Source organism: Podarcis vaucheri, assembly GCF_965113315.1.
Source record: "Podarcis vaucheri genome assembly, chromosome: 10".
NCBI lineage: Eukaryota > Metazoa > Chordata > Lepidosauria > Squamata > Lacertidae > Podarcis > Podarcis vaucheri.
The window spans coordinates 57,374,521-57,391,128 of NC_138748.1; the positions used below are offsets into that span (position 1 = coordinate 57,374,521).

At 38.0% G+C, this 16,608-nt stretch overlaps 1 protein-coding gene and 1 long non-coding RNA gene across 46 annotated transcripts in view; one reads left to right on the plus strand and one right to left on the minus strand.

The window, feature by feature from the left end:
- Window positions 1-16,608, plus strand: part of CACNA1C (calcium voltage-gated channel subunit alpha1 C) — a gene marked incomplete at its 5' end in the record, with an annotated part of 519,781 nt that overhangs the window by 459,815 nt on the left and 43,358 nt on the right. The gene's annotated exons all lie outside the window — the stretch shown is intronic.
- Window positions 1-16,608, minus strand: part of LOC309542102 — a 100,241-nt gene that overhangs the window by 23,842 nt on the left and 59,791 nt on the right. For 2 of the 10 annotated variants that reach the window (XR_014224055.1, XR_014224056.1), the window contains exon 4: window positions 1,982-2,305. The exons of 4 other annotated variants lie outside the window; for them this stretch is intronic. This is a non-coding gene — a long non-coding RNA (uncharacterized lncRNA). Of the gene's footprint in view, window positions 1-1,597; window positions 2,306-7,311; window positions 7,658-16,608 lie in introns of those variants that run through there. 4 more of the 10 variants (XR_014224059.1, XR_014224061.1, XR_014224060.1 and 1 more) reach the window with 3 other exon arrangements.

Sequence of the window (16,608 nt, forward strand, 5' to 3'; positions counted from 1 at the left end):
GATCCATGGGGCTTTTCTCCCTATCACATCCAAGGGAGCATTAGTGCACCAATAAGAGGGATGATGTAAACCACTGGTTTGACCTGTGGTCTTGGAGATCTTTACCAAAGATGCTGAAGGATTCTATGTGGTGACACATCATAAGTGGGTGTGATTGCATACATTATATGCAGGTAACTATGTTAGATAGATTTCTTTAGGGCATATCTCACAACTATACTACTTTCCCAGTAAATTGTGGAGTTGATATTCAGGGAATGGAAGACATTTTTGGTAATTTTCATTAAGCTGATCTCAATTCCAGATCAAATTCTGATCAGGAATTGAGATCAGATAAGTAAGATTCATCAACCACATCTTCCACTTTCCATTGGTCAGCTCTGTTGTTTATCAGGAAAACAGGACTTTCAGGTTATGGTTAATTCTGTTCTCAATATTAATTGGCTGATACTGAGTATTGAAATAATGCGATTAAATAGGATCGATCTCAGTAAAACTTTAAGTTCAGCAGTTATTTATATATAGTTGAAGAACTGCCTAGAGCTGTCCTCTGCAGAGATTCTCCCAAAAATTTAAAGGTGGCATTGGTGGTTCTCTGAATCCCCTCTAAAGATTACCCTCCTACTATATAGTCCCTTCAAAATTCTGCACATGTCTTTTTATTACCTGGCATGTTTGACTCTTCTCTTTTTAATCTTTGCTATTAATTCCTAACATTTGTTATTAAGAAATTAATTGGTTTTGATTTTTCTTTCCTTTTAAAAATTTTTTTTGCACAATATCTGATGCACTGATAATTGAAAATCAGTTAAGGATGGAGTTTGTTTTGAATTGTCTGAAATCCTCTTGCACACAATTCTGTTAATTAAGAGAATGAATGGTACCGTACATCAATTTATTCCTTTAAAATACCCTTGCTGCTTGCGACATTTGGTATGAAATCCTGCAACCTCCACCCCCACCCCCAGCAGGCAGGCATTAATCATTGCAGCTCAAACTGAAATATTTTCCTCTTCCCAGGCAGCACAAAATGGTTTGTGGATCAGTTGCACCTCCACTTCACCCTCCCTACCATGGGAGCTTCATTGCTTTGCTCACTGTTTGTGAGCCTGACAAAATCTGCCTTGTGTGCCTGTATGCTGTCTCATTTTACATCAACTGATCTGGAAGCATGGCAGGGAGAGAAGAGGAATAAAACTTCCCACAAGCTCTATGTGATGGTAGATTTTAAAATGACTTCAAAACCAGGCATCATATGGTAGAATCCAGATCCAAAACACTTGGAAAAATGAGTTTGCTGTAGACAAGCAGTGGCTGCTACACTAAGAACAAATCGTAATGCTGAGATTTGTTCTCTATTGAAGGTGAATCTTTTTTGGCATGAGTTACTTTGTCATAAAAGGTGATGGATGCATTAAACAGGAACATTCTGTGAAGTCCAGCTGGGACTTTGCCATGCTGATCTAATCTGCCTAGGAAGCATTTGGTCACCAAAGCAATACAAGGCGATAAACAAAACACAAATATATTACGTTAGCTTGTGTGTGTATGTGTGCGCACGCGCATGTGTGTTGTGTGACAGAGAGAGAAAGAGCACTTATCTGTATGGTATAAGCTGGATTTATTTTTTTAACTAAAAACATATAGCATAGGAGAGCCATGAAGGATATAATGGATGGTTCTACATGGCAGGTTTTTGTGTGGAAGCGTCCAATACTTCTGAGCAAGAGAAGTCATCCATTCTGAAGCCTGGGAACAAAAAGCAATACTGATTGGAAAGAATCTAGGAAAGGGGAGAATTTAGCTCCAAATCCTCATGAAAAAATATTTCTCTCATCTCAAATTCAGTAGTGTGTTAATTATTTCATGCATGGAGATATAGCCGCAACAATCCTGACTTATGCAATCTCTGTAGGGAACTATATAGAATTCACTGGATATAAAACTAAGTGTGAAGACAAAGCAAAATAAGGAATGTAACCTGTTTCATGGTTCTGACTCCTTTCTCCAGTCAAGTTCCAATGCCGATTGAAAGTTGTTTGTCTGATCAGTATTTGATGCAGTACTAAAAGAACATCAGTCAAGAATGGAGATCATTCTTCAATAACTACAGCTTTCAGCTCCTGAAGCACAAAGTCAGAATTTGGGAAATATCAGGACAACTGCAGTCCTCTAAGAGACTGAAAGTCAGGAAGCACAATTTGAAGATTACAAGGTGCTGACAAGGAAAATCCTCTGTTGATGGCAATTTGCTATGGAACAACTGAGTAGGAAGAATATTATCCAAAATGAAATATGGATGAGACTGCAAAAGAAGGAAAACAAAAAAATAGTAGTCCATAGCAGCAGGTGCAGAAAACAATGCAAAGGTGCTGGGCTATGAAGCTAAGCAATGTCTGGCCAGAATCTGGATGATAGATTGTCTAGGAACTCCATGTATTCCTTGAAATATGGGTGTGACACAAATTAAACAAATATGAACTACTAAAAGAAATGAACATTACAAAATTATCTGGAAGACTGACAAGAAATCCTACCACATAGGGTTTTTTGGGTGAAAATAGAAAGTTGTTAGTTACTGGGGGGTGCGGTGGAAATTTGTGTTCCTCTTTAAGCACAGAAGGTTTTCTGGCCACAGCATAAAACTGTACCAGATAATATCAACTACTGAGATTTATGAGCTTTTTTGGAAATGCATTTTTTTATCATAGTTGCATAGGTTTAGAGTTGAATTTACTGTGTGTGTTTGTAGTGAGTCAATTTTTGTATTACTGATTGGTGGTGGTTTGTGTGTTTGTGCGTGAATGACTTTAAGCACATTTTATCCATTGTGCTTTTCAGGATGTTTTAGGGTTTGAATCCATTTACCCAATCACACACTTTTTTATATATCTAAGTGCAGGTGTATCTCTTAGGGCTTGTGCACACATTAACTTTTACCCCTTGGTTGCTGTACCAAGAGGGTAACTGTTTTGTTTACCTCTAGGTAGCAGCAGGCTAGCTCTAAGCAGTGCCTAGAGCTAATTCACTAGAGGTAAGTGTGGATCCATCAGGGGAAATACAGGCTACATGGGACAGGTGGCATCTACCCTGGGTAGATAATGTGTGCACAAGCCTTAAAAGGATCATTGAGCTTGTGTGTGGATGCATACACCCAAGTGCCTAAATATCTTGGCATGTATCTCTGCTTGCTTAAGAGATGGAAATGCATGGGTATGCATGCTATGTGCATGTTTACTAGCATGTTTCTGTGATTGTGCTTGGCAGTGCCAAGGTGTGAACACATGGGACCACTCCTAAGGCTACCTTAACATAACACTGTCCCCATAACCACAAACTTCCACTGAAATCACTGCAGTGTCACGATTATTTCAACACTAGGTTATGATGTACTATTTTTCAAGGTGTAGTTCTCTGAGTAAACCGTAGCACTCACTAGAGGGTGTGCCATCTTAATTGCACCTCTCAGAACTTTAGTGATACATGTCTAATAACTGGACACATCAGACATCTCAGTTTAACAATCTTGTATTTTTATTTTTTGCATTAAAAGCCATGGCATATTTGCTACCAAATTCGTTTTTAAATCGGCTTGCTTTCAAGCCTGCCTCATTTTTTATTTTTTTCAGGGGTTTGCATACAAAATTTTCAGTCTGATCCTATGCACCCTTATTTGGGCGTCCCACTGAACCCACTGGGAGTTCCTTCTAAGTAAGCGTATACAAGATCACACTGTTACATCTCCTCAGCATTAGCAAGAATTGTATAACTACATACCTCAATGTTCTTGTATGTTGTACAACTACATGCCCAAACGTTCCTTGACATTTAGCCCTTGGTTTGCTGGTTTCATTTTACTATCCTGCATCTGATCACATCTGGAAGGAAGTCTGGCCTTATGTAAAAAAACAAACATATATTCACCAGCCTACCCCTCATGCACAAATACCCTCTCTTTTTTTAATGAGAGGCATATGCAAGTCTATGTATTCATAGTTGAGACCATCCCTAAAACTATCTATGTATGAGTCATGAGGATGCTTCTCTGCAGTTTTTACCCTCCTCCTCTATGCTTCTACACCAGGTGTAAGCTTTTCAAAATTCCACTGTAAATGACCAGATTCCCACTGTGAAACCTCTGCCTATTAATAGTAATAATTCCCAATCTTCATAAATGTAACAAATATGTTTCCAAAACCTATGGAGATAAACATATATAACTAAGAATTATTGGTGTTAACTATGGATACAGCATGACCTTAACTTGCTCCACTTTGGTCTCCCATTTTCCATAGAACAGGAGAATCTTTACTCTTTTTCAATCATTTTTGAGAAGCTGATCTCATGTGGGTAAACAGTGCAGCAGTCAAATACTTAGTCCTGTACATTTCCATTTGGAAGCTTTAATAATATGAACCTTTGTTCTTTTGAATGCAACTGCTGAGACAATGTTATAAAAAGTGAAAAATGAGACTTGAAATATGTACTTCAAAAAGGGACTTGGTCACAGGGGTTGAAAACAACTTCCTGTCTATATTGATACATACATGATGGTACTTGTTTCTTTTAGCCCATAATGTAACTTAATCAGTATCCCTCCTTGTATGGCAGAAGGATTTCATTACTCTTTTAAAAAAAGAAAACAAGTAGAAGAATAATTTGATGTGTGCTCTTTACTTGTATGACTAGTGTAACAGGAAAAGACAGATGGTCTTCAGAATACTAACAGAATATGCACCTCCCCCTGAAATTCAATAAAAAGTCCAGCCAATAGATATCTCTAGTCTTTAATAAACCTTAGCCCGGTTATCATCCTTCATATATATATATAGGCTGACTGAACCCTCGTTTTCCATAGATGCCAGTCTTAAAGGATTTCTGGGATGTATGGGCAAAACAAGTGCCCTTGCTCTTTGTTTGCATATAATAGGTACACATAAAGCTGTGTAGATATTTTAAGGATTTTGTGTCCCTATATTCACATAGGCATATTTTTTATTTATTTTACAAAAATTATATACTGTTTATTGTCATAAAACCTCTCGAATGTATACAAGAAATATTAACATTATCTATAAAAAACAGTTACAAACAATTAAAAACATTTTAAAATAATTAAAATTAACAATAAACAAGGTATGGGTGCAATTACCATATATTCCCTGAAAAGCAACTGAGAGTTCTTTCATCTATGCATGGCTAGCAATGTTTGTCTGTGTGTCTATGTCCTAACAAGGAGTTTCAAAGGGTATTTCATATATATAATACTTACAAGCACATCAGGAGACTGAGGCTTTGAGCATTTGGGTCCTAATCTCAAACCTTTGTTCATATTTACTATGAAAGTGTTTGCATGTATGAGTGTGCCTGTGTGTACTGAAAGGAATGACGGAAGGGGATACAAAGTGTTGTTTCAGTGAAGTATTTCATAGAATCATAGAACCGTAGAGTTGGAAAGGACCCTGAGGGTCTAGTCCAACACCCTGCCATGCAGGAATCTCAACTAAAGCATCCATGACAGATGCCCATCCAAATTCTGCCTAAAAACCTCCAGTGAAGGAGAGTCCACAACCTCCTGATGGACTCTATTCCACTGTCAAACAGCTCTTACTGTCAGAAAGTTCTTCCTGATGTGTAGGCGGAATTTCCTTTCTTGTAACTTGAATCCATTGGTTCAAGTCCTACTCTCTGGAGCAGGAGACACACACTATCCTATTAAGAGTCTGGGGACATTGCATGGAGATTTTTTTAGATTTTTAAAAAATGGCTTCTTATAATATTCTGAAGTCAAAAGCAGTAAGAACTGTGAGACAAGCATACTGTTTAGGGCCTTTCCCTAGGCCTATCTTCAGATGAGTGGGGGGGGGGGAGGGAATTTTCTCCTTTGAGCCTGAGCAAAAGGCCAGGCAAATAGGTATCCTCCCATTTTGGAGAATCTCCATTTTAACTCCAACAGGCTCCATGCAAATGGCATGCCTCCTGTTCACATGCCTTGGAATATTCCAGTTTCCCTTTTATCCTCAGTGGTGCACTTTCTTTTTAACTCTGTTCCTCCCTTTCTTCATTCCCAACTTTTATGCTCTTCCCAACTCTTCACCTTTGTCCTTCTAGCCAGGCCAAACCTCTTACCAGCTAGTTTTCACAAAATTAAAATGTGACTGAAAGCAGATAGCTATGGTTTCACTCTAGCAAAGGCAAATTGTCAGTCAAGAGCTGGAGGATGGCCCTGTGTGTAAAAATGTCAAAATCTTAATGATTCTCAAACCTCTATTTAGTGGGATTCTGGCTACAATGCTACTTGGAAGTAGGGTCCATTGAACTCAATGGAATATGCTTCCATTAAAATCACTTCAGGATTGACAGATTTGTCAATCTGTTTGAAGGCTGTTTGAAACTTTACCCTGTTACTGCAGGTACAATCCTTGACCCACCTACCCAAGGGTATTTCTAGAGTAATTGCATTGACTGAACTGAAGCTTGTTTTGCTAGTCCAGTGTAAGTGGATTGAGGATTGTGATCTAAAATAAGCCCCGCCCTTGCAATGAAACAAAGATGGGTGGAAGGACGGCATGCACATAGCCTTGGCCTTTGTTTCAAATTCTGTGTACATCTCTGTTGCTGTTCTGGTCTGTTTGCCTCTTTGTTGCTCTCTGTCTGATCTTCTAAACTTTCCAGTCGTTTGCTGTTCTGCTGATATTGGAAACAAATCTTTGTTTTGTGCATACATACAATCATTTTAGGACTGCAATGTTCCACAAGCAACAACTTGGAACATGGAAATGTTTTAAAAGGTTTTTTTCCACTCTTCCAAGATTAGTATGTGGACAGTGAAGTCCTCCAATATACAGCTAGCAAAGGGCAGGAAAAATGTGACCAGCTTTTTTATTTCTTTATACCTTTTTTTTTTACATCCTACATTATCCCACTCTTAAGTGTCACCATTGTAATGGTTGTTATATATTTCTGATATTTACCAATATTTGTGTTGGTGTATGCATGTTCAGTTTTTATACTGAGAACTGTTTATTGGGGAAATTGTTCAGTGTTGCTGTTTTTTCAAAACAACTGGAGCTATTTGCATTTTGTATACACACTGTTCAAGCACAAATATTTATATTAAGTGCAAAATTCAACATGCTGAGAATCTTGCTTTTAATTTTTTCAAGTCAACTTTCTAACCTTTTAGGGCTTGCAAATGTGTGAGCCTTACCTAGCAACATACCTGGGAGATCTGAGTGAGACTTCCAGTGATCCATGAGTGGGGCAGTCAGTACCCTCTATGGCTGTTTGCCTCACTCCATGGCCATTCAATTATACAAAATGAAAGATGAAAATTTGCTTCTTTCATAACTTATACAGAATTGCAGAATTCAGATTTTTATTTTAGACAAAAATAATATTTTTAGTAAAAGTGAATGCATAACTCTGAAAGATAAATCACTGAAGTGAAGTTTCCCCCACTAACTATAAAATGATTTGGTTTGACACACTAAGGATCTAGCATCTGATCAAATCATTTTGTAATTCAGAATGAGGGACTTGCCACATTAGACTCTTTAAGTCACTATTAGTCTGGTTTTCATATGGTGAAGCCATGAGGTGGCTCTTTCCTGTCATGGTGAACCTTTCTTCTAATCTTCCTCCAGCATTTTAAAATCTGATAATTATTATTATTATTGTTATTATTACATTAATCATGTATGTATATCTACTGTACTGCATTAGCACCATTTCCTCAAGACCTGGAATTGCAGACTTTATAGTAGGAGGGCACTTTAGAAAAAGAAAGCTTTGGCTTATGAAAGAAAAGAGTTATGCTGAGGTGGCTTTAAACTGTAATATATATATTTATAAGAATGTGAGATTTGGTTCTTAGCATCTCCACCTAGCTAGTAAACCAAACCAGCCCTATTTTTAAATCTTTGACAGTTCTAGTTAATGACAATTCTAAATCTAAATGCACTTAAATATAAGAATGTGTGTACAAATAAGGGCTGACATGTGGTTTGGGAGTTCACATTTCCTCTGTGGAGGAAATCTTATTTATTCTAAACTGTTGGTGATAATAATAATAATAATTCGGCACTTATCTGAACAGAAAGTGAAATTTCTTGAGCAGATTCCAAAGTTGTGCTTGGAGTATAACTTTAGATACAGTTATTCTTTGGTACAGATCACTGTATTTAACATTTTACTTTCAAGAATCTTAAGAAACAGACATGACTCTTGAAGAGTGCACCCATAGTTTCTTTAAAAATAATATAAATTGCAGCTTAAAGTATTCTAGTATTTAGGTATTAAACATGTAAATAATATGTTTCAAGAACATGGTTGCAGGCTTTTTTCAGTTTTTGTTTTGTATAGTAGAAAGAAGAGGAGGAGACAGTATCATGTCTACAGCATATTCATGTGGAGTCATTTTGTAATAAAAATGGGACCTTAAGGTTGTAATAACTATTTTAATTCGCATTTGTTAAAATTAACAATTACCTTATTCCAGGAAAGTATTCTATAAGCAAATTAAAGATTTTTTTATTTTTTTAAAGGACATAAAGTAAATCATATTGGCTTCCCTGTAGACTCTTCCCCACATTATGGTTGCAAAATACTGTAATGGTTAGCACTATGCAACAGCAAACCCAGTGTCCTTATCAAATGTGTATATATAATGAACTTTTTATTTTATAGAAATTGCTTGCCTACGTTATTACCACCAAGCATATTCAATATTTTTCAGTTTTAGCAAGCAGCCTGAGAGATACTTAGATTTTGAACCTGTCCATCGCTACAAGTGTTGATATTCTTGAAAACACAAGTAAAATCAGACGTCTAAGAGACTTTTCCTTTGTTACATACAGCTAAAGTTAGGCCACAGTATGCAACTGGATTACTCTAGAGTAGATATTAGCAGTTTCAATTTATTATTTATTAAATTTATACCCCACTCTTCCTCCCAAATGAGCCCAAGGTGGGGGCGGGGGGGGAGTGGTAAAACAAGAGACATTAAAAGCAATTTCAGTGCACATGCAGACTGGGAAGTATATCAACTTAAAAGCCTTGTTGAGAGAGGAGGGTCTTCAGTTGACACCAAAAAGACAACAGATAGTACTTGTCTAATATTTAAATAATGGGAATGCCAAATTGAAGGTGCCACAACGCTAAAGGCCCAACTCTTATAATGTATGGCACAGAATCCCTGATAAGATGATGCCTACAGGAGGATCTCAACTGCAAAGTACAATGATCAGTTGGCTATATAAGGGATATGACAATCTTTCAAGTAACCTGGTCCAAAGGGCAGCTCCATATAGAGGACATTGTAATAATCCAGACTGGAGGTGACCAGTGCATGGATGACAATGCTCAGCATAACAGCAAATAATATTTTCTTTAAAATTAACAGAAGCTGTTGCATGGTTTACATTGAACATTTCAACTATAAATTGACTTAGATTCAGAGGCCCAACTGTAGTTTTCACATGACATATTTTTGTATTTAGGACCTTGTTTAAGAAAAGAACTGTAACAGCTTTATATATCCATATTATCTAGAGAAGAATGTTCCCACTAGACACAAATCTGTTAAACTGTTATACCAGTTTAATGACATCATAACCTTGCCATTCAAGCTTTAGATATGTATGCATGAGAAAGTCACAAATACGCTGATATATGGGTTTTTCACATAATATGTGCAAATGCATATACCTTGTGAATAATGGAATGACTTGTAGAAGGAAACATGTTACTTAAAAATTGGCATAATCTAGAAAAGCCCACAAATAGAATGGGTAGCAAGAATGCAGCTTCTACTCATTCAGTGGGGTTTGCAGAGATAATATTAGCACTGAGTTGTGCACTCAGTGTTTGGACAATTTAAGCATGTCCCCCCCCCCCACTTTACCTGAAATTTATATCAAGAAAACAATTTTGCTTCAATACTGAAAAAAGATTAATTTTTAGTAATATAAATGAATTAAAATTTGGTAATATTAATACACGTTTACATCCTGTTTTGTTTTGTTTTTTAAGATTTGTAACCAATGAAAACAATGAAGAAAAACGTTCTCCCCACAAAATTTAAATACAAAAATATTTAAAATCATTTAAAGATATTCCACAGGTTAACCTTTGGAATTAACCTTTTTATGAAATACTTCAATATCCAATTTAGAAGTGATGTACAGGAGAAAATAATATTACAGCATGTTAACTATTGAGCAATTTGTGGAACACTCAGTCTGGTGGAATGCTCTATCTCAAAAGACCAGGGCCCTGCAGGATTTGACATCTTTTCACAGAGCCTGCAAGACAGATCTGTTCCACTAGGCCTTTGGTCCGGTTCCAGTCTGACCCCCCCCCCTTTTTTTCAAGACCTTGTATGTAAGGGGCCCCTCTAACCCTTCTCACCAGCTCATATGAGACCAGCACAAATAGCTGGGTCTGGTGAACACTTAATGTTCCCACCCCATAGTTATAGTTATAATTCGTGGGTTGCCATCGGATTTTATTTTGATTTTAAGCTGTATTTCAACCGATTGTTTGATCTTATGTTTTAATGTATTATATATTTGATGTTAGCCACTCTGAGCCTGGTCTTGGCCGGGGAGGGTGGAATATAAATATTATTATTATTATTATTAGTGCTAAAAATATGAAAGATTTTAAAAAATCTCTAAGCTGTTGCTATAATGCATAACTCCATCCAGTCATTTTGATATGGAACAACATTCCAGCTTCTGATATAGTTAAGGTACTATGCTAGGATTTAAAGTAGCTGATTAAGGCTGCAATCTTATATCCACTTACTCCTGGCAGCAAGGAAAAACTGATGCCCAATAGTGAAGGACAAACCATCCAGGAGTTGAAAGAACTTTTGTCCCTCTCATAATAGTGGCCCCAAATGCAATTACCGATATTTATTTATGTCATAAATAATCATTATTAGTAGTATTTATTTGTCGTGTTTTACACCAAAGTGTTTCAAAGCAACTTACATAATAAAAATAGAAATAACAAAAAACATCAAAACCAAATATAAAAAACAACAACTATAGTGTCAAGCATGCTTTCTGGGGAGAGCATTCTGTAAGCGGAGAGCCGCTGCTGAAAATAATTTCAGTTACACTTAGGGAACAAAATCATTCAACAATTTTGGCATTTAACACCCATCCCCACCACCATAAGCTGCTTTTTCACCTGTGGAGAAAAGATGAAAAACTGCTTGGGGGGTAAATGACCTTCAGCAAAAATGGCTGGAGGAGAAAAGGTTAAGTAGTCATTCTCACACACAGTACTATTCCTCTTTGCAGTATCCTGCAGCTGCTTTTTATTTAAAACAAAAACCAGGAGGCCATTACATCTGCCATGCACTGCCAGCTTGGACCTGAATCATATCCTAATTAAATAAGCAGTAAAAAGACACAGAAAATGAATTAAAAGTTAGGTGTACTACTTTTCAAATAAAAATTAACTGGCAGCAAATTATTTCTTCCTGCTTACCCACATATTTGAACTGAAGCATTTAACTGTGAAACAACTCTGCTACTTGGGGGGCATCTAATCAGCCGTCATGTATAGTTTCTTTTGGATATATAGTTCATTTTCAGACTCAATAAATACTAGGAAGAAAGGTCTTGAGCATATTCAATATTTCAGCTAATCACTGTGTATTTTTGACTTTGGGCTTTTATCACTAAATGCTGTGTATTGAAAACAGTGTACCTCAAGATAGACTGAATAAAAATCTGATTGATACATGGTCTAATCCTGACCTTATTAAATCATATGAAGCAGCCTTATGGATAGGAAGCTGCCTTATACTAAGGCAGACCAACTGTCCATCTAGCTCAGTATTGTTGACACTGACTGGCAGGAGCTCTCCAGGGGTTTAGGTAGGAGTCTTTCCAGACCATACCTGGGAATGCTTCAGTTGACATGCAAATAATGTGAACTGCTATAAAGCCTTCCCTAAAAGTCTTTCCCTAAAAGGACCTATAAGTTGTAATACACTAGGAAACTTACCTAGCATATCTGAACTTTGGAAGCTGTGCTAATGTGAAGTACAGTGGTACCTCAGGTTAAAGATACTTCAGGTTACAGATGCTTCAGGTTACAGACTCTGCTAACCCAGAAAGAACTTTGCTTCAGGATAAGAACAGAAATCGTGCGGTGGGACAGTGGGAGGCCCCATTAGCTAAAGTGGTGCTTCAGGTTAAGAACAGTTTCAGGTTAAGAACGGACCTCCAGAACAAATTAAGTTCTTAACCCGAGGTACCACTGTACTGAAATATGTCTACTATGTAGCTAAAGACACTAATTGGAACCCAGTGTCCATCCAAATAAACAGAAGAATCATAGTATGTCTCTTCTTCCTAAGTATATAAACATTGTCTTACCAGGTCAGCCCAGCATACTCTAACAATTGCCAGTCAGATGCACCAAGAAGCTCTCAAATAAGGCATCATGGAAATAGTCATAACCTGATAGTCATTCATAGCACTGGTTAATAAGATCCTCAATACAGTAATTCAGTTTTTACCTATTATGGCTAATGGCCTTCAGAAGAAACCTGGTCTATGTTTCAGTTATCTCCCATGCTGATTACTGCAGTCATATTTCAGCTAGTCTTTCATTGTCTCACCTTGGTACACTTCCATCCATCCAGCATGCTCTTCTCTGAAACAAATCCAACCTTTGTCCCATATGCCCCTTATGCCTGGAACTGCCTCCCAGAATGCCTCTATTATATCTCCTCCCATATTTCCTTCAGGTCGCTCATCAAATTAATATTTTTCTCTGGAGCAACCCTTTACTCTCCATACACTATTATAATTAAGCTGAAGTATGTATAATTGAAAGAATGGCATATACTTTTCCTGTTAGTTTTACTTCTGTTTCCCTCCTCTCACACTGTTGTTTCTCTTGTATCTGTTTTCAGATTTTAAGCCCCTTAGGCCAAGGATTTGTCAAATATATTTTTGGTCATATGCCATGCACATAGATAGTACGTATAAGCAATTATAATGGCTATGAATTTACCAGTCCTCCATGAATTTATCTAATCCTCTTCTGAAGCTATATAAACTAAAGGCCATTGTTTTATGATGAACAATCATCATCATTAGTTAATTATGTGGTTTTCTCTGTTTTTAACCTATTGCCAGAAAACTGAACTAGACAACTCTGGAGTCTAGTAATTTCAGAAAGAAGCATGAATATATCTTCAATCGCTTGTCATATCTCTCCACGCCATTCCAGCCTGCCTAGATATGTTTGTTGAAATGGGGTGACCAGAGCAGCACATTGTATTCTTAAGTGGAAATATAATAAGGTTTCTATCATGGCATTGTGATACCTGCTATTTTATTTCCATCTCTTTAGTAATAATTCCTAATCATGATTTTTCCTTAAGTGAATTTTCTACTTTGGTCTCAAGAGATCTTTTCACCTCATCAAAACTCAAGGTATGAATGATTTCACTACTGCTTGTAATATGTGATTCTTTCTGTTGAGTGATAGGCCAAGCTTTTCGTAAGCATCTGCAAAGATATTTAGCCAAAGTGGTGCACCAACAAGTACAAAATAACCCCTTTGCAGCACCACAAATCCAACTCAATGGTGTAACGTTGGAAAATGTCAATCACTTCTCCTACCTAGGCAGTTATCTTTCCACAAGGGCCAACATTGATGCTGAAATCCAGCATAACCAGAGCTCTGTGGGTGCAGCTTTCTCCTGATTGAAGTGCAGAGTGTTTGAGGACCGGGACATTCACAGGGAAACCAAAATGCTTGTTTACAAAGCTATTGTACTAAGAAAGAAAGAAAGAAAGAAAGAAAGAAAGAAAGAAAGAAAGAAAGAAAGAAATTCTTTCTAGGAAATTCTATGCAGATATCAGAATCAAGTATTACTACACAAAGGGGGTATTATATTCCACTGGTATTGCAGTGCTATGTGTATGCTGCCCTCAAAAACATTCCCAACTATTAACAAATAATTACCAGGTCAATTAAGATAGTAGGCTTAAATTCTTAAAACAATGGAAGATAGCTACTTGAAGTAAAAGCAGTATCTTCTAATAATTTAAAGTCCTGCTACACTCTTCCCATCACCAAATACTGGTCCCTGACCACATGTCAAGAAATGGACATATCTCTCAACACCATAACTCTGCAATCCAAGTTTGGCTGGGCAATATCAACATTGTCATTTATCAGCAGCTAAATATGCTGATATATCACGATGTCTGGAATGTATCTTGGCTGCGTCTTCCTCCCCATCTTAGGGGAGGAATAACCCAAGTCAACAGGGCTGGCCCAAGACATTTTGGTACCTGAGGCAAACCTCAAAAATGGCACCACCACCCCAAGTGAAGATCTACATTGCGAACAGTGTCAGGGGATCAAATCAACCTGATGGTTGATGTGGGAAGTAAAGGCCGTCATAGGAGAGAAAGGGACCAACTCTGGGCTGGTGGACCCAGGAGGGCCCAGAAAGCAGCCCCTGCCATTTCCTCCCTAGGGATGGGAGAAGACCAGCAGTGCCTGTTTGCTGAGTGTCCACAGTGGAGGCAGAATTGAGGCAGAGGGCTGCCAAGGAGGCAGCAGGACCAGCTGCCAAGGAATACACCACAGCTGTCGCTGCCACCACAGAAGCAACAGCAGGCGGCGATGCATTCCTGTGAGGCTGGATTTGCTCCCACTGTGGCTCCTGCCTGAGGCAGTTGCCTCACTCTGCTTCATGGGTGGACTAGCCCTGCAAATCAGTATGTGACATTGCTGGAAATCATTTGCATAAACAAATTAAAGTATTTGACTTTTCATTATAATTGCCAGCACTTGGAACGGTAAGATTCACTGTAAATATATGCTAGTTCATATACTCAAATGATGTTTGTAACCATCCATTCTATGTCCATTTCTGTGAATTTTAGGAAGCTTTAAAAACAACAACTGCTGAACTACTTAGCATTATTCCTATGTGCAGTGCTTTTTTTCAGCTGGAGCACGCCAGAGCACAGTTCCAGGACCTCTCAGGTGGGCATCATTGTGGGCTGGCGCTGTTTCTTCCCTTTACGTACTTATGAGAAGCCCAAAACAAACAGTTCAAGTCAAAACAGAAGCTGGCCAGCATGTGCGAGTCTATACTTTGTTTTAGATCTCCACCTAGCTCCTAGCTGCTTCTAGTCATGATTTGTCAAGCTACGGGACGTGGCCAATTCATATTTCATTTTCTTCAATCTGTCTCCTGTGTAGCAGCAGTGGGCTTTCCAGCCAGGCTTCTGCCATTGCATGCACGTGTGTTTGCATAAGGGCCCTTTTGAGCTGCCCTAGCCATCTGCCTGAATCTAAGAGAACAAAGGAGGCAGGGGCACACTTATTTGACCTGCACCAGAACCAGAGGAGACCCCCAAAGCAGCTAGGGAGAGATTACCATAGTGTTTAGTGCTTCCGTGCGTTGTCAACACAGCTGTTGTCAAACTGGCATCTGTTCAGGGCTGCCCTGAGTTGCCTGGCTACTTACTGTAACAACTTCATGGTGAATTCTGGCACCTATTTTTCTTGTGCAGCTTCCTAAAATGCATAGAAATGAACATAGGGTGGCATTCAACAAACCTGTACTCAGAGTAGACCCACTGAAATTAATGGACCTAGTGCAGCCATGTTTCTTAATTTCAATGGGTGTCCTCTATGTTAGTTGAATACCGCTCATAGAGAGGATTGTTTCAAACCTAATTGTGTGTATAGGTATATATGTATTCATGGTCAAAATAGCATGAGAAATGTTACTTTATGAGTGTTTTGATGTTTGTATAATATGTGGAATCCACACACCCCTACCTCAATGAGGACCTGCGCATGGATACAAGTACTTAGCAAACAGCCCCTGACAACTACAACATGTCATCCTGAGGGCTGTTATATACACATGGACCTGGTCAGATCATCACTGCCAATCAGAACAAAAAGGGGAAACGAGGCACAGGATTCATCCCTTCTCCTCTTCCGAGATCAGGGCTGTTGGTAGAATCCTAATCCAGGCTGTTGCGTACACATACAGTTAGACTGGAGCTCTTGTACATATGACCAACCTATTACATACTACATTGTCTGCTATAACTAGAGAACTATCTGTTCTAATAAAAAGGGTTTAATTAGGCATTGCTAATGACAGAAATGACATTTTAGCTTACTGCAAATATAACCCCCTGGAATTGGTTGTATGTCAAGGCCAATCCTCATGTCAAATTTAAACGGTGAACTATTGACAGACTTGCATTCACAGTGCAGTGGGCACATTTGATTCCTTGAGCATTTATACTGGTATGTTTGCTGTTATTCATCTTTCATGCCGTTTTTTATTGTGTTTTATTTCTTGGCCTTTATTTGTTTATTTTTCTCTATCTCCTCCCTTAACTGTAGGGATTCTGCTCTTTTTCCTCTATAAATAGCAATTCACAGTCAAGATCCGTCCAGTAATCTTGACTAATACTGCAAATATATACCATTTACATGGAGATATTGATTTAAGCCATTTTGATTCTGGTGTATCTTTTTGCTGAAATTGCAAGGCACAGGTTTAAGAACATAAGGGTTTCCTGGATCAAG